The sequence below is a fragment of the Dipodomys merriami genome, unplaced genomic scaffold (genome assembly GCF_024711535.1).
Source record: "Dipodomys merriami isolate MVZ:Mamm:240054 unplaced genomic scaffold, mDipMer1.0.p SCAF_84, whole genome shotgun sequence".
Classification (NCBI taxonomy): domain Eukaryota; kingdom Metazoa; phylum Chordata; class Mammalia; order Rodentia; family Heteromyidae; genus Dipodomys; species Dipodomys merriami.
The window spans coordinates 5,329,547-5,345,498 of NW_027206446.1; the positions used below are offsets into that span (position 1 = coordinate 5,329,547).

The window sequence follows — 15,952 nt, forward strand, 5'->3', positions numbered from 1 at the left end:
GAGTGCAAAAGTCATTATGCTATTTGAAATTAGTTCATGTTAGGTTTCCATAAAAAGAATCCCTTGCTGACATTGTAGCTTACTCTTTGTAGATTTATTTGAAAACTGGTTTTCTGAGACCATTAGAAAAAAATAAAATAATGGCAAAAGTTTAAAATGCCTCTGCAGAGACTTCAAGTCACAAACCGTCAGGTCTTTGTTACACACACCCCACACACACTTGAGTTCTCTGTTGTTTTGCTTTTTGTATGGACGCAGTATTAAGGAACAGATGGTTAATTGCCACAGGGAAGCTGGATAATGGAGTTTGAGGAGCTCAGAAGAGGTTAATGAGAACAATCTGCTGGTTACAAGATTTTTTTTCTTTCCCCCACTCCACCCACCCACACAGGATAACCGGGAAGTACTTATTACAGTCAGTATTTGGGGTTTCATTTGTGTTAATGCAAAAATACAACATAAGCCGGGGGCTAGTGCTCACGCCTGTCATCCTAGCTACTCACGAGACTGAGGTCTGAGGGTCCTGGTTCAAAGCCAGCCCCAGCAGAAAAGTCTAAGAGACTCTTCTCTCCCATGAACCATCTGGGAGTGGAGATGTGGCTTACGTGGCAGAATGCTAACTTTGAGTGAAAGGTACAAGTCCCAGTACAACATTAAAAAAGGCAGAAAGCCACATCCTTGTTTGAATTAGAATATTTCTTTTATTTGAAAAACAATTCTACACCCCCCTCCGCATTTCTTCGTGGTAGGGCTTAGAAGATTTGTTTTGTGCGTTTAGATTACACACTTAGTGTGTCAGATTCGCCCAGGGAACTCCTTCCCTGTTATTTACTAAACGTCCTGGGTTTTCCACTCAGGACTTGGCCCCAAAAGAAGAAACGAAACAAGACCCCATGATGTGGCAGACAAATGGGCCATAGCAGCCGAGCTGGAGCCGCCGCACATCATTTCAGTCTCCAGGAAAATGCTTTCTACCTTCATGCCTTTGAAGTTTACTTACTTAGGTTAAAAGTAACTTGAATTTTTGTAGCTCTTGTGTGTGTGTGTGTGTGTGTGTGTGTGCGCGCACATGTGTGCACACACTGGTACGAGGACTTAAACTCAGGCTTGCACTCTCATTTGACTTTTTCACTCAAGTCTGGTGCTCTGTTTGAGCCACACTTCCACTTCTGGCTTTTTGCTGGTTCACTGGAGATCAAAAGTCTCATGGACTTTGCTATTCCTGCTGGCTTCAAACTTTGATCCTCATGTCTCAGCCTCCTTAGTGGCTAGGTACAGGTGTGTGCTACTGGCACACACTCTGATTTTATTTGTAATTCCCGTAACAGCTTTCTAATCAAGTCATCTAAATTTTGGGCCCCTGAACTCTGTCATCTGCTTAAATTAAGATGGAAAAGCCTTGAAAACGTACAGTCATATACAAAGGTATACTTAATGAAGGCTTACTGAACATCTACTGGATATGTGTTATCTCTCTGATGTGAACGCTGTTGTACTAGACTTTTATTTTTTGTTATTGTTACTAGATATTAGCTATGTCTCATAAATGTTAATGGAAAATGAAAAGACATGGATTTCTTTCTAATAACCAGAAAGAAAAATCTTTATCTTCCTCTTTATAATCCCTGCCTTACTTTAAATAGGATCACAGCATAGTAAGTGTGTTATTTAAATGGTTTTGTGTATCTCACTTCCCTGTTCTGTCTGTGTGTGTGACAGTTCTGAGACTTGAACTCAAACACAAGGCCTGGGTACTGTCTCTTAGCTAGAGCTCTACCACCTGAGCCACCATTGCATTTCTGGCTTTTTGGTTGGAGAGTCTCATGGCCTTTCCTTTGAACTGTGATCCTCATATCTCAGCCTCTTGAGTAACTGGGATTACAGGCGTGAGCCATCAGTGCTGGACTACACTGCCCTCTTTACCCAATAATATGGCTCTTAGTGCCATAATGAACTCCACAGAAAGCCTGCCTTCTCGTTTCCATAATTATTTTATGCCAGAACATTACATTTAACATGTAAGATTTAAAATGCCTTTCCTGTTAACACTACATATTGCTTTTGGCAGAACTGAATTGTTTGGTAATGAATGTAAGTTTAGTTTCAAAGAAAACACTTTGTTCGCCTTAGGAATATTTGAGATCCATGAAATCATTTTTCTGTGACTACAAAGTGATGTACAGAGATAGTCTACCCTACTCCCAAGCCAGGTACCTGTGCCTCATACCAGTAAGCCCAGCTACTCAGGAACCTGAGATCTGAAGATCACAGTTCAAAGCCAGCCTGGGTAGAAAAGTCCATGAGCCTCTTATCTCCAAGTTACCAGCAAAAAGTCAGAAATGGATCTGTGGCTCAAATAGTAGAGCACTAGCCTTGAGAAAAAACTCAGGGAGAGCATGCGTAGGTCCTGAGTTCAAGTCCCAGGACCAGCACAGAGAGAGAGAGAGAGAGAGAGAGAGAGAGAGAGAGAGAGAGAGAGAGAGACATCTCTGACACAGATAATCACCCATGTTTTATCTATAGCAGAGTTATTTAGGATTTTAGATTAATTTTCTCTTTGCAATAGACATCTTTTTGGTTGGACATGGGGTGTGAATGCTCACTGCTTTGTAAAAAGAGACAGACAGAGAAGAGCCCCCTTAGCACCTGCTCCAAGCTAGTGCTTTACCACTTGAGCCAAAACTTCATTTCTAGCCTTTTTTTTTTTTTTTTTTTGGATAGCTGATTGGAGTTAAAAGTGTCTGTCACACACTTTCCTGCCAGGGCTAGCTCAGCTTGAGACCACGTTCCTCAGATCTCAGCCTCCTGAGTAGACTATTGTTTTGTGCATGTGCTAGTGCTGGGGCTTGAACTCAGGGCCTTGAGCTCTTGCTTAGATTTGTTTGTTTGTTCAAGGCTAATACTCTACCACTTGAGCCATAGCTCCACTTCTGACTGTTTGCTGGTTAATTGGACATAAGAGTCTCGTGGACTTTCCTGCCCAGACTGGCTTTGAACTGTGATCCTCGATCTCAGGGTTACAGGTGTGAGCGACCAGCATCTGGCCTCTTATGCTGTGAATAATTTGATATTTTCTATAATAAGAATTTAAGAACTGAAACCTTTGGGGATGTTTTCTGTTTGTATGAAAAGGAGTTGGGTGTTTTGGAAAGTGGTAAAGATGGTGGATGAATGTGGTCCTCTCATTAAAGGGAACTTTTCTGAAAACAAATATGGAAGCATCTTTGAAGGACATAGTCTAAACCCGACTGGTACAAATGCCACGATTTCTTCCTCACTTTTCTTCATATTATTATCTCATAGAATTCAGCCATGAAGAAGTCAAGTTATCTTTCTTCTTATCGTGTAAAAGTAATTTTTAAGGTCAACAAGGAAAAGAGTGGCATGATTTTGTTGGTACTTTTTAGCAATAAAAACCTAAGATCTCACCCAGGGCCAGTGGCTCCTGCCTGTCAGTCCAGCCACCCAGGAGGCTGAAATCTGAGGATCATGGTTCAAAGCCAGCCTAGGCAGGAAAGTCCAGGAAACTCTTATTTCCAAAAAGGTGAAAGTGGAGCTGTGGCTCAAGTGGTAGAGTTCCAGCCTTGAACAAAAATGCTAAGCAAGAGCTCAAGGCCCTGAGTGCAAGTCCTAGTGCTAGCCACACAAAAAGATAACAATAAATAAACCGGAGATCCCCCTGTCAACTTTGTTATAGCCTAGGCCTTAGGCAACTTCAAAATGTCTAACTGTAACGGGTTTGGAAAGAAAAAAAAAAAAGGTTGTGGTATTACACGTTGTTCTGGCAACATGTAAAAAAGCAAAGCAAGAAATCACCCTAGAACAAGATGGACCTCAAATAACTGCTAAAAAGCCTGGAAGCCCCTTTTCTTTTTTTCTTTGTTCTTTTTCTTTTTTACACAGAGGCATAAAAATGTGAATTGAAACCAACTAGAAAGCCCCCCTCCCTCCTCAGAAACCCAGTTCACCGACCAGGAGTGCCCCCTGGAGGGAAAACGATTCCCGGGAAAGTGATCCGAAACTCTTAAGCGAGTGTGATTTCTCCCTTGGTGATTGCAACACAAAGCGAGGTCATTCAGCCAAGCACAGCGGCTCCCGCCTGCGATCCAGCCACGCAGGAGGCTGAGACCTGAGGGTCTGGGTTGGAAGCCAGTCTGTGCAGACTTTGCAGTTAACCACCAGCCAAACAGCCAGAAGTGGGTGTGCACCTGGTAGAGCACCAGCATCGAGTGGAGAGGCCTGAGTTCAGGCCCCAGTCCGGGGCTGGGGGAGGGGGGTAAACTTGCCTTTTTTAGCCAGAACTCTAAGAGCACGATGTGCCTTTTTCAGGTGCCTGTGCAGATTGTTCCAGAACAGTGCTCTGCCTTTCTTTAGGACTACCTCACCAGCTCTGGCACAGAGACTCCGCATTCTGAGGTAAGCTGGCCTCTACTTTGAACTGGAAGGAAGGGGTGTCTCTCAGAACATGGAAACATTCCTCATCAGAAAGCTGACAAAGATAGGCAACTGGTTTTCAGATAAATGCCCAGTGTAACCTTGGTCAGCCTGAAAATCCCCATGATTGAAGCTTCTCATCTGTTCAGTAATGCTTGCCACTGGCTGTACTGAAAGAGGACCCATGCTGAATGCCACCGGAGGCTCCCGCCTGTCATCCTAGCTACTCAAGAGGCTCAGACCACCTCTGGAAAGAAAGCCTGTGAGACCCTATCTTCAGTGAGCCAGCAAAAAGCCAGAAGTAGAGCTGTGGTAGAGCACCAGCCTAGAGTAAAAAAGCAAAAGCTAATTGACAGTGCCCAGTCCCTGAGTACAAGCCCCAGGACTGGAACCAAAACTTTTCTTCTCAAGGCTGGTGTTCTACCACTTGTGTCACAACTCCACCTTTTTTTGGCTAGTTAATTGGAGATAAGAGTCTCAAGACTTTCTTACCCTGGCTGGCTTTGAACCCATATCCTCAGATCTCAGCCTGCTGAGATTACAGGCCTGGGTCCCCGGCACCTGGCTTTGAGTTGCTGAGATAGTTTCCCCCATAGCCCAGGCTGGTCTCAAACTCCCTCTCCTCCTCCCTCAGCCTTCTGACCGGGGCGTAGCTGGGCGTCCCAGCGCTGTCTTTGTAACGTTTTGGGGTGACTTAAAAGTCTCAGAAGAGAAAACCACTTGCCCTGTTTGTAGTAAGTGAATTATCGGGAATCAAGTGTTCACACGGTACGTTAAGGGCAGTAGCCAGCTAGCGCTCATTGACATAAGTTATGTGCTTATAGATTTGATTTGATGGTGGCTATCCAGGGTCTCCCCCTGAGATGGAAAGCAATAGCTTCAGAACCTTCTGGTAATTGCTAGATTATTCAGAGGGACTCACCCTCACCCATTTTAGTTCCTACAAAAAAGATCTTGCCACAAAAGTTTGTAGATATGAAAACACAGTTTCCACAAGACCACGGGTGTTTACAGTGAATGGTTTTATTATAACTCCCTCCTTTTTTTTTTTTGTTGGTGTTGTTCCTGGGGCTTGAACTCAGGGCCTGGGCACTGTTCCTGAGCCCTTTTGCTCAAGGCCAGTTTTCTACCACTTGAGCCACAGCTTCATTTCTGGTTTTATGTATATCTTTATGGGGATGAGGGGTTAATTGTCTCATGGGGACTTTTCTGGTTGGGCTGGCTTTGAACCACGATCCTCGGATCTCAGCCCCTTTTTATAATACAGTTTGGAAAGAAGAATATAAAAGGTTGCTGGTCACCTGTGGACCACTGCTGGAATCCTCACTACCCCGGAGGCTGCAATCTTAGCACACAGTTTGAAATCAACCCAAGTAGACAAATCTGTGAGATTCCAGTTAACCAGGAAAAAGCTAGAAGTGGAGCTGTGGCTCAGGTGGTAGAGCACCCAGGCCCTGAGTTCAAGCCCCAGAAGCAACACCAAACAAAATGAAGCACAAAGGAAAAACAAAGCACGTTGTCGCTCAACTAAAATTCTTGGCAGTTATATTCCAAGCTCTGCTGCTGACAAAGCTGTACCACAGAGGCGTCTTTCATAGATAAACTGTTGTTTCATTTGGAGGAGTTTGGTGTCATGTATACCAGGAGAAGCCATGGGTTATTTAGGCTTAGCGTTTAGGAATTGTGCAGGTTTGGGCTAGAATCTTTCAATTACTTGGTTTCTTTGGAGCATTCACAGTTACGCAGGTGGAGATGGTTTGACTGACTTAGAATTTACTGCTAAAGGATTTTTAGGTTTTTCTGGGGTTGTTTTCGGTTTTTTAAATTTTCTGAAATGCTCAAAATAGCAGCCTTTAATTCCTGACTTAAAATGCAAAGAGAACTTGCCAGACAGGCTCATGCCTGTAATCCCAGAACTGAGGATCACAGTTCAAAGCCAGCCAGAACAGGAAAGTCCATGCGAGTCTTATTTCCAGCTGGAAGTGGAGCTGTGGCAGAGCCCCAGCCTTGAACAAAAAAGGGTGAGCAAGAACCCAAGGCTCTGAGTTCAATACACCCTACCAACACAAACGAACAAACAAAAAACCCTGCTCACTTTGCATATCCTACAGCTTCATATAAAGTTAAAATAGTGCAAAATTTAAAACGAGAAGATTGGGGGCTGGGAAGGTGGCTCAGTGGTAGAGCGCTTGCCTTGCATGCACGAGGCCCTGGGTTTGATTCTTCAGTACCCCATAAGCAGATAAAGCCAGAAGTAGTGCTGTGGCTCAAGTGGTAGAGCGTTAGCCTTCAGCTGAGGGACAGCGCGGCCAGGCCCAGAGTCAGGCCCACAACCTACAAAAAAAAAAAAAAAAGAAGATTGGTAAATCAGTAAATTAAATTGCTTGTTTCTTTTCTTTCTGTTCAAAATCACACTCCACTCCCTTCCTGGTGCTTCCCGATAAACAGCATCAATGAAGGAAAATAATGATCAATAGGACTGAGCTCTATTTTTCCAGACTGTTCTGCAAGTAATTCCACCTCGTTTTTAAAGGGCACAGATGGTGACAGCGCCTGTGGGAAATGATTTTGGAACATTCTCCAGTGTCATAAGCTCTGTGTATGCGCACAGGTTTCCTGTCCCGTATCGATTTAGTGGAAGTTATTTTCACATCTGTATACTTGGTTTCCAAGGAGGTGATTTCTGAGTAAAACTCCCCTTCTCACTTGGCTGTTTTGCTCAAGGCTGGCGTTCTACCGCGTGAGCCAGGCCTCCTCTCCTGCTTTGCAGGGGTTTGTTAGAATGAGAGTCTCTCAGGTTTATCTGCTCCAGCTGGCTTCGAACTGGAGCCCTCAGATCTCAGCTCCTGCCCAGGAGGCTTGCAGACGCGAGCCACCAAACTTTCAGAAGGGTTGACATGATCTTACAACTGAGAAGAGGTGGGGAACGGTTTTTTAAGTAGTGGAGGTTGTCATGGTAACCTGCATCAAGATGCTCAATAGGCCTCCAAGCCTGAAGAGTTCAAGCACAGTGAACACGGGAATTTCACTGGTCGTCCTTCCCTGGGTGGTGGGAGACACAGTCGTCCGTCGCGACTGAGCCATTTTATTTCCATTTTCAGCAGACGGGAAGCAGGCAGCATGTTCCCACACTTTGAAACTTCCTTGGTAGAATAAAGCTGACGAAAGCCTCACGATTCGCACTTGAGATGCTTTCTGATAATTATCACAGAGCGTTTCAGCTTTCAAGGTAGGTTCCGTGTGGTTCCTACTTCACATAAAACATGAAAAGTTCAGGATTTGGTGACTGTTGAAAATATCTGTAGATATTGCTTCACACACACACCTAATATTCAGGAAGCTGTAAGCAGGGCGCCGGTGGCTCATGCCTGTCACCCCAGCCATCCAGGAGGCTGAGATCTGAGGATCTCCATTTGAAACCAACCCAGGTTAAAAAAAAAATCCGTCAGGCTGGTGTTCCCTCCAGTAGACCAGCCCAGAGTGGGAAGCAGCCTGGTGCTCAGGTCAGGAGTTCAAGCCCAACACCCCGCCTCCCCGAAAATGAATGCACACTCACCGCAGGCTTCAGGGTTGCTCCCTCTTTACGCTATCATGAACTCTTGTATAATCACAAGAGCGCAGGGTGAGTCCGTGGTCCCCACCACGATGAAGAGCAGTGTGTCCCCGTCCTATCGCTCTCGTCCTACTGACCCAGAATACGTCAGCCGTTCAGCCAGGACCAGTACTAACCGTGTTGGCACAGAGTTCTGAGACTTTCAGGGTCAAGTTGTGGCATCTGTCCAGGGCCTGGTTTCTTTTTTTTTGTCGGTTGTGGGGCCTGAACTCTTGGCCTGGGCGCTGTCCCTCAGCTCTTCTGCTCAAGGTTAGTGCTCTACCACTTGAGCCACAGTGCCACTTCCGGCTTTTTCTGCTTATGTGGTGCTGAGGAATTGAACCCAGGGCCTCAGGCATGCAAGGCAAGCTCTCTACCACTGAGCCACCTTCCCAGCCCTTGAGTGCCTGATTTCTGTCTCATGGTGTTGGCACTCAGGACGAGAACAGAGAGGGAGGGAAGAGGACCTACCTCCCCTCCCCACCTTATTTTCCCTTTTTGCTGTCAGTCCTGGGACTTGAACTTGGCCTGGGCTCTGTCCCTGTGCTTTTGTGTTCAAGGCTGGCGCTCTACCACCTGAGCCACAGCTCCACTTCCCAGCATGTTCATGGCTCATTGGAGAGAAGATAATCACAGACTTTACCACCCAGGCTGGCTTCAAACCAGGATCCTCCCGTCTCAGCCTCCTGAGTAGCTGGGCTGACAGGCGTGGTGCCCAGCTTTGTAATTGCTTCGTGAAACAGATGCAGCGTGTGTTCAGCTCTTAGTTCTTTGTTTTCTTTGTAGAATGGGGATGAGGTTTGAGAATGCCTGAATGAAGTCTCGGCCTTTTCTCCAGTGAGGTGTGAGGTCTGGGTAACTGCTATGTGCCACGGTTTATCCCGGAAAGAAGGAGTAATAACATCACCTGATTAATGGTTAGGAAAATTCAATAAGCTGATACGCTCAGAGCCCTCGCTTGGCACCTGCCATACGGTCAGCGCTGAGATGACTGGTACAAGAGGCCGTGAGGCCTTTATGATGAGAGCGCGAGAGCACCACGTCTCCACCTGCTTCTCAAACAACACTCACAGCCTTTCGGCAGTGTCTGGAGCCAGCTTCCCTCCCCCTGCCTCCCTCCCTCCCTCCCTTCCTCCCTTCCTCCCTTCCTTCCTTCCTTCCTTCCTTCCTTCTTCCTTCCTTCCTTCCTTCCTTCCTTCCCCTTTCTTGTTGTTGGTCGTGGGGTTTGAACTCAGGGCCTGGGCGCTGTCCCTCAGCTCTTTAGCTCAAGGCTGGTGCTCTACCACTAGAGTCACAGCACCACTTCTGGTTTTCTGGTGGTTCATGGGAGATCAGCGTCTCACAGCCTTTCCTGCCTGGGCTGGCTTTGAACCGAGATCCTCAGCTCTCAGCCTCCTGCGGAGCTGGGGTGCCAGGCGGAGCGCTGGCGCCAGCTGAAGCAGCTTCGTGCAATCCCAAGGATCTCCGTCCCGCCCAGCTGCCTGCCACTCCCCCACTGGAACACTTGAACGTGACTGTGTGACGTGGCATTTTATTGCTGTCTCATGTTCTAAGAATGTGCGGGAACAGGCCCTCATGCATCACGTCTATGATCCTCGCCACTCAGGAGGCTGAGGTCTGGAGGATCCAAGTTCAAGGGCAACTCGAGTAGAAAAGTCCCCAAGACCTTATTTCCAAAATAAAAGGGCAAAAGCTGGGCTGCAGGTGTGGTTCAAGTGGTAGAGCACCAGTTCAGAAGCAAGCAGGCGTGAGGCTTTGAGTCACATCCTGATACCAGCCTGGGATACCTGGGATTATCACCCAGGTGGGGTGGCTTCTTCTGCACAAGTCTTAAGAGCTGTGTGAATGCCGCCATCATCTGACTCTCTTCCTCATCCCAGATCTAGAGAATCGATGTCCAAGAGAAGCTAGGTGTCTAGACGCTGGGATCTCAGGAGGGTGAGAGCTGGGGGTCACAGTTCAGCGGGACAGGAAAGGCTTCAATGAGCCACCAAAAAGCCGGAAGTGGAGGTGTGGCTCGTGGTAGAGCGCCAGCCTTGAGTGAGCGCGCCCAGGGGGGGCACAAAGCACCCACATACAGCAGAGTTTATCCCCCGGAGTTTTCTTGTGGCTAGGAGTGCTGTTTGCCCGTTGTTGTTGTTGTTTCTGGGGGGTCCTCTGTGGTCATGCAGGAGGGGGCAGGTCAGGGAGTGATGGGGAGAATCTTCCAGGTCTTCCTACTTTTCCCTTGTGAATCCCAGGCCATTTCATCAACCCACAGGGAAATGTGGCTTTTCCACAGAAAGACCCCCAGGGCCCCAGCGCGCTGGCACTCCTGTGAGCCTTGTTCGTGCCCCGATGAGGAATGGTCTTGCTGCTCGGTCCTGTGGATGGGGACGTGCCCGTGTGTGCTTAGAAGGTTCTCGTCCCACGGCGCCAGCTCGCCAGAGGCCAGGCTGGGTCTCCTGACTCCCAAGCCCATGTCGCTCCAATTCCAGTGCTTTTCTGTCAATTTAGTCAGCTGAGTAAAATCACGATAATGGGACCCAGAGTGGAAACCAGTCTGCTAATTAAGACACTTTAATCATGGAATGAGAATTCCAGTCATGGCCCAAGATTAGACATTTGTCAGCTGTTGAAAGTTCTTTTAGAATAAAAGGATCTGGCTGGGCGTGGGTGCTCATACCTGTAACATTAGCTGCTCAGGAGACCCACATCTGGAAAGCTGCAGTAGGAAGCCAGCCTGGGAAGGAAAGTCCATCAATTCTTTTTTTTTTAATCTCTAGTGACCACCAAAAGCCAGAAGTGAAGATGTGGCTCAAGTAGTAGAGCACCAGCCTTGAGTAAAAAAGCCCAGGACAGCAACCAGGCCCTGAGTTCAAGCCCAGTGCCAGCACAAAGAAAAAGGCTAGCTTCCTTTCAGCTTGTGGCTTATTCTTACCGGCTCTGTGTCATATGCATTTTCTGCGTGCCTGCATGTTTTTAGGGGTGTCATTCTCCCCCGATAGGTAGGCGCTGTCAGATAACCCTCCCGTGACAGAATTTTAACCCTCCCGTGATATAATTTTTTTTCCTTTCCATGTTGCTGCTCGAATCGGCTCTTTGTGAAATCCTCAGAACATAATTACTAGTTTTCACCTTATACTTGTGTTTTTATACCCGCTACTTTTCTGAACCTCCTCGGGTGAAAGGCAGCGCTGGAGCCAGGCACTGGTGGCTCACGCCTGTAATCCAAGCGACTCAGGAAGCTGAGATCTGAGTTAGATCTGAGTTAGAAGCCAGCCCTGGTAGGCAAGTCTGTGAACCAGCAAAACGTTGAAAGGGGAGCTGTGGCTGACGTGGTAGAGCTTCATCCTTGAGAAAACCGCCAAGGGCAGAGGAGAGGCCCCGAGTTCCAACTCCAGTACCGGCACTTGCGCATGTGCAAACACACACACACACACACACACACACACACACACACACACACACACACACACACACACACACACACACACACACACACACACACACACACACACACAGAGGCAACTTGTGGGTTTCTAGGACAACTGTCAGCCAGCACTTCTGCTGCAGATGTGGACCCTGCACAGTCCCAGGCCAGCTGCCCGGTACCCGTAGAGACGTGCCCTTCCAAGTAGTACTCACCCCTGAAAAACGCAAACTCTACTAATACCCATAAGTGCTATAATTCCTTACTCAGTGATAGGGCACGCCAGGCCCCGTCTTCAGAGTTCATTTTCATTGTGATTTGGTCCTGATCTGTTTTAGCGATTATTTCCATCTTCAAGCTAAAGCAAATGGGTGGTTACTCCACAGTAGAGCCATGGTTTGCACACCATCCTGTCTGACAGCTGGTGTCTGTTCACCGACAGCCTTTAGACAAGGCATGGCAAAATGCATCAACTTGCGGGCTGTGCCCGCGGCAGACAGAAGTAATCGATCGTGCTGAGCCTGACAGTCCTTTTGTGTTGGGCCTACTGGGCAATGTAAAACATCAACACTAAATACATCCATAGCTAACACTCACCAAACTCTGGTGATGTGTCGAAGTTGTCCCCATTTATTTTTTTGGAAAAATAACACAGATAAAGTTTTGCTTTGTCAAGTAAAAACAACAAACATGCAACCTTTTCTATGTAAGTCTTACTGGAGGGGACAACTACATTTATCCAGGTCGTTTCCATGTTGATACTTTTTCTTTTCTGTGTGTCTGTGTCTGAGTCTCTGTGTTACTACATAATAAATAATGACAAGCACTCCTGGAGCAGCTGGGATTATAGGTGTGAGCCACCAACACCCAGCTGTACATAAATGATTTCATGAACACACTGCTGAGATTTCTTTTGGTTTACTAACCTCTGTTTTGGAATTTCCTGTGAAACTTCGTGGAATATTATATTTAGAACAGTTTAAACCCCTTGCTAACCAGAAGGATCTAAGCTGAGTTGTCCTGGAAGACATAGATGGATTTGTGTGTGTGTGTGTGTGTGTGTGTGTGTGTGTGTGTGTGTGTGTGTGTGTGTGTGTGTGTGTGTGTGTGAGAGAGAGAGAGAGAGAGAGAGAGAGAGAGAGGTGGGGCTTGAACTCAGGGCCTTGGTGCTGCCCCTGAGCCTCTTTTCTTCTCAAGGCTAGTGCTCTTGCCATTTGAGCCTTTGCTTTACTTCTGGTTTTTTTAATGGTTCCTTGGAAAGAAGACTTTCACAGGGACTTTTCTGCCCGGGCTGGCTTTGAACCACAATCCTCAGATCTCCTGGGTAGCTGGGATGACAGGTGTGAGCCACTGGCACCCGGCTCCACAGGTGGAATTATTAACCACACTGCAGCTCTTGGTTTCATGTCTGCTATGACAGTGGTTTGTGGCAGTAAGCACTAAATGGAATTGGAAGGCCCTTCATTAATTGGATTGAAACCGTTGGCTCTTTCTCCTTGTATTACCTCTCAGGTGTGGTGGGTGTTTGATGAGTGGGGATGGTGGATTGAGGGTTTCTCTCTCTATCTGTTGTAAAATGCACGCAGAACTCTAGAATGGTCCCCAAGGCTTTTATCCCGAAAGCTGATTTGGCACACAAAATTAAGACTTGATATGCATAACTAAGGGGAAAAAAATGACAAGATGCATTTGCAGTCTTCAGCCGAGGAAGGTCCAAGAGTAAGCCATATAGTAAGAATTCTAGAAACTTCTGCCAGTTCTCTCCCATTAACCGTCCCTAGCTTGGCAGCCGTTCCGCAGACTGCTTTTCTCTCAGGAAGCCCTATCCCTCCGCCGCCCTGCAGTGATTTGGCTTAATTGTATTATGTAAATCACCTTGGCCTCGTGGACATCCACCCTTGATCCGCTGGTGTCGCTGGGGGAAGGGAGACCTCTGCTGGCGAAAACCAGGAGCTGCCGGTTCATGAACCACCTTTGTTTTGTGCTGGTTTTGTTTTGTGCAGGTCCTAGGGCTCGAACTCGCGGCCTGGCGCGGCCCCTGTGCTGGTTTACTCAAGGCTAGCACACTGCTATTCACAGCATCGCTCCACGCCCCACGTTTTGGTGATGAATTGAATCATCTCAGGGACTTTCTGATCAGGCTGGTGGGGAACTGGGATCCTGCAGCCTCAGCCTGGGCTCACAGGTGCAACAGTTTCTACACCTTTTGTAACAACTTCGAGGAGCTTTTTTTTTGACAGATTTCTGGATTACTCTGATTTTATCTACTGCTGGACCTTTAAATTTTTTTTTATTTTTTATTTTTTTTTTCACGGAGACAGCTGACCTTTTGGTCCTTTAAATTTTCAACACCTCATGATAGATGGCTGCTTAGAATGTGTGTGTGTGTGTGAACTCACAGCCTGAATGCTATCCCTAAGTCTAGCACTCTACTGCTTGAACCACGTCTCCACCTTCAGCTCCATGTGATTTAACTGGAGGTGAGTGTTTTATTGACCTCCCTTCCCCAGGCTAGCTTTGAACTGTGATCCTTAGATCTCAGCTGCCCAGATGGCCAGGATTCCCTGTGTGAAGCACCGATGCCTAGCTTAAAATTTCTTATTCAGAGAAACCCAGAAAATTCAATTTGTTTCACTGTCTTGATCCGATTGGCATATTTTCCCTATAAATCTGTTCCAAGTAAATGGACCAAAATACCTTGTAAGTTTTTTCAGCACCACATGTGTGAGTCTTGCAAAAAGAGTGTGTGTGCTTGGTGCGTGAAATTGCCCGGAGCTGATGACAGAGCTTCCCGTGTTCTTGGCCAGGATGGCTCCACGCATGCGTTCTCCGATGCGTCCACGGCGTGTCCCTGGAAAAACATCTCCATTTGAAATTTGGACATTGGGCTCACATTACTACATGAATCTTCTCCTGGCGTTGACATCGTTTGCCGGGAAGTGGATGTGATTTAAGTCAGACTCAGAGCGATGAAGGGCGGACTCACATGTTCCTTCGCGTGAAGTTAGAGCTAACTAGTACATGTGTACGAAAACATAGGCAGGGCCACATGCAAACGCCTGCAAACCCGTGGACTAAAAAGTCTGATATGTGTTAGGGTTCCGGTGGTGTAGCTTCTTTAGACAAGGGGCTGCAGTCCCAGGGAATGGGTGTCCGGAGGGGAAAGTTTGGGGGGTGGGGTTGTTGTGAAGCGTGAAGAGGTGCAGGTGAGTGGAGGAGGTGAACGTCACCGTAGATTCAACGCGCAGAGGTGAACATGGAGCCGGGGAAGATGGGGAGAAGATGGGGTAGCGGCACGGATCCAGATGCATCATCCTCATAAATGACACACTGAATTGAAAGCCCTTTGTGCAGCTACTTAAAGGCTGTTTTACGTTAAGTGCCTGTATGGTCTAATTAAATTCTGTTACTTCAGATCGATCATAGCAGGTGCTATAACAAAATCCCAAATGTCAGTGCTTAGCACAAAATAAAACTTTCTTAGTCATGTAGTATTTTCTTTTTAAAGGTGGCTGTCATCCCGGCTCCTCAGGCTGAGACCTGAGGATCAAGGTTTGAAGCCAGCCCAGGCAGAAAAGTCTGTGAGACTCTTACTGCTAATCAACTCCAAGAAAAGAAAAAAGCCAGAGTGGCACAAGTGGCAGAGCCGCCAGCCTTGAGCAGAGACTCGGGGACAGCGCCCAGGCTCTGAGTTCAAGCCCCAGGACCAGCACACACACAAAAGAAAAACTTTCTTCCAAGATGGTCTTTAGCAGTTGATTAGTACAGATTGCTCTTAGGATGACTTGCTTATTTTATTTTTATCTGTAAAACTTTTAAACATCTTTTAGAAGGCTTGTCAAAATATTGCGTAGGGCGGTGCTTTACTCGCTAAAAAAGAAGCAAAAAAGCCAAAATTATGTCTCATTCTGATTTTATGTTTATAACCGATTTGTCAAAATCATCTAGGTATCTAAGTGTTAGTGGCTCCCGCCTGTCATCCCAGCTACTCAAGAGGCTGAGATCCGAGGACCGTGGTTAAAGCCGGTGGGAGCAGGGAGGTCCCGAGACTCTTACCTGCAGTGACCCAGCCAAAACACAAACAAAAAGGAAGTGAAAGTGTAGAGTTGTAGCCTTGAGCGAGAAGTTCTGGAACAGTTCCCAGGCTTTGAGTTCAAGTCCTAGTTAGGGCACAAGAAAAAGAGTAAAATCCATCTAGACAAGGACTTCTGGAGTATTGACAAATCAGACCGTAGAATTGTATCCCAAAGTCAACTTCTAGAACGCTTGATATTCCTGTCACGTGTTCTCTGGGACAGGCACAGGAGTTTATAGAATGAGACCATTTAAAAAAAGGGTTCTGAAATCGCTGCACTCGCATACAGCAGAGTTCTAAGGGAAATGTTTCCTGGTCCTTTTCGTTGTCTATAAGATTTTTAATCCAACAGAGAGCTCCAAACCTATTAAAAGTTTTTTTTTTTTTTTTTTAAGAGCTAGATTGATTGCATTAGCCTGTAAAACACCAGGTTCTTTAC

General features: G+C 46.7%; 1 protein-coding gene across 3 annotated transcripts in view; it reads left to right on the forward strand.

Annotated features, from left to right (window-relative positions):
* Rassf8 (Ras association domain family member 8) overlaps positions 1-15,952 on the forward strand; it is a 58,074-nt gene that overhangs the window by 15,762 nt on the left and 26,360 nt on the right. For 2 of the 3 annotated variants that reach the window (XM_070011616.1, XM_070011614.1), the window contains exon 2: positions 4,330-4,416. The gene's annotated coding sequence lies outside the window, so the exon portion shown is untranslated. Of the gene's footprint in view, positions 1-4,329; positions 4,417-7,567; positions 7,664-15,952 lie in introns of those variants that run through there. The other variant, XM_070011615.1, reaches the window with a different exon arrangement.